Genomic DNA, 2,762 nt, shown 5'->3' with positions numbered 1-2,762 from the left:
AGAGTCAGGCACGACTGAGAGACTGAACTGAATTGAACTGAACAGTCTAAGGCATCAGCCTAAGGCACACAACTTTTATGTGTCAAAAATGTAAAAAATTAATAAATTAACACCTCAATTGGGCTTCCCTGGTAGCTCAACTGGTAAAGAATCTGCTTACAATGCAGGAGACTCTGGTTTGATTCCTGGGTTGGGAAGATCCACTGGAGAAGGTACAGGCTACCCACTCCAGTATTCTTGGGTTTCCCTGGTGGCTCAGCTGGCAGGAGACCTGGGTTCAATCCCTTGGTTGGAAAGATCCCCTAGAGAAGGGAAAGGCTACCCACTCCAGTATTCTGGCTGGATAGTTCCATTTACTGTTTGGTCCATGGGGCCACAAAGAGTTGACACGACTGAGTGAGTTTCACTTCCACTTTCAAAACCCCAATTAAATGGAGTATGGTTTTTTCAGTAGTCATGTATGGATGTGAGAGTTGGACCATAAAGAAAGCTGAGCACCAAAGAATCGATGCTTTTGAACGGTGGTTTTGGAGAAGACTCTTGAGAGTTCCTTGGACTGCAAGGAGATCAAACCAGTCAATCCTAAAGGAAATCAGTCCTGAATATTCATGGAAGGACTGATGCTAAAGCTGAAGCTCCAATATTTTGGCCACCTGATGGGAAGAACTGACTCATTGGAAAAGACCCTGATACTGGGAAAGATTGAAGGCAGGAGGAGAAGGGGACAACAGAGGATGAGATGGTTACATGGCATCACCGACTCGATGGACATAAGTTTGAGCAAACACTGGGAGTAGGTGATGGACAAGGAAGCCTAGCGTACTGCAGTCCATGGGATTACAGAGTTGGACATGACTCAGCGACGGAACTGAACTGAACTGAACTGGGAGACCAGAAGGTGGAGCTCTCATGCCCTGCAACAATAGCAGAGCCTAACAGAAAAGAAAGACTCCTCTTTTTTCCCAGCAACAACTCAGTCAATGAAAATCCATGGACTCTGTTTACTACAACCCTCCCGACCTCCTTTCCCCCTCTATAAAAGAATTTCCCTCTCTTTGCTGTCTGGGGACTTGCATGTGGCTTGCTAGTCATGGATGCAGACCCCAAATTGCAATTCTAATCCCCCATAAACCCATTTTTTGCTGGAGAAATAGCTAGCAGTCTATTTTAGATCAACACTTTGGTGGCACATACAGGAATTTAAAGAAGACCCCCAGTAACTCCAGGGCTGGTGAGAAACAAGTGCAGTACCCATACTAAGCCCACCATAACTCATGGCTTTTCTCCCTGACCCCGGAGTTTAAAGGATGTCTGTCTTGGATCAAAGCTTCCCCCGACTTTTTGCATTTTGAAGTTCCTTTTTAGATCTATCTTCAGGTTTCATCTTTTATAGGAAGGCCCTCTTCTATATGGAAGAGGTCATGGCATTTTGATCTGATTTGAAGCCAGATTGTTCCAGTTGGACTGGTTTGGCCTTTGAGCCATCTTTTTTTTTTTTGGAACAAGGGCTGTTCTATGGGGACTGAGCTGAGAAGCCTTGGGGTAGGTCCCTCTAGGACCAGACTGTTACTTAGAAATGGTTAGTATTAGGCCTACAGGTTGTGAGAGATATTTGAACTGTTTGAGCTATAAGCTGTTTAGGTGTTTTGAAAATTATTCTATTGCCCTAGAGAAAAACTTCTGAGAATCAGACCCCAGTTGTCTAAGTATTTTATAGGCACTCTCCCTTCAGGGATTTGAGCTGATTTTATGTTTAAAAATCATAGTCTTTCCTCATGCATGTTTCTAACTAAATGGACCAACCTAACCAAAGGCAATTTAGAATATATCAGTGACCATTGAGAGGAACTGTTAAAATACCCAAACTTACTTTTCTTTTTTTGTTTGTTTAATATATTTATTTGGTTGTGCTTGGTCTTATTTATGGCACACAGACTTTTCGGTCTTCATGTGGCATGTGGGATCTAGTGCCCTGACCAGGGATCGGAACCCAGCTCCCTTACATTGAGGGTGCAGAGTGTTAGCCACTGGACCACTAGGGAAGCTCCCAAACTTAATTTTCTTAAAACTAAATTGGACTACCATGGCTCTAAAATTTCCCAAACTAAATAGAATGTCTATTTTGATGTGTATATTTTGAGGACTCTGACATTATCAGGAGCCTAAAATTGCCTCTGTCTGCAAAATAAGATTTTAAGATTAACTGATGCAAATAAAGGATTAAAGAAAGTGAAAATGGGTCCAAGAGCTACCGGCGCTTCCTCCTTGGCTCCTTCATCCCTGATGCCACCTCCAGTGCCATCGGCTCTGTCTGCCTCTACTCCTTGTGCCAAGCCCTGCCTCCTTTCTGAGGTTGTATCCCATCCTCCTCCTGTCTTTCTATGCCGCCTACACCTATATACCCTCAGTTCCCCCATACTAATTCTCCCACTAAATTTCCCTTTTTATCAGCAACATGCCTCACTCCCTTTTCCACTGAACTTGTCAGAATATATTGCTTTAAAACTAAGCTTTCAGAGAGATCTGAATAGACCTTTCCCCAAAGAAGACACACAGATGGCCAAAAGGCACATGAAAAGATGTTGAACGTCACTAGTTATTAGAGAAGTATAAATCAAAACTACAATGAGATGTCACCTCACTGGTCAGAATGGCTATCGTCAAAAAATCCACAAACGACAAATGCTGGAGAGGGTGTGGAGAGAAGGGATACCCCCATACTGTTCATGAGAATGTAAATTGGAATAGCCACTATGGAAAAC

The sequence above is a fragment of the Bos grunniens genome, chromosome 7 (assembly GCF_055505025.1).
Source record: "Bos grunniens cultivar Pamir isolate PY7600 chromosome 7, Bosgru_T2T1.0, whole genome shotgun sequence".
NCBI classification, from domain to species: Eukaryota; Metazoa; Chordata; class Mammalia; order Artiodactyla; family Bovidae; genus Bos; species Bos grunniens.
This window is presented reverse-complemented; position numbering follows the sequence as displayed.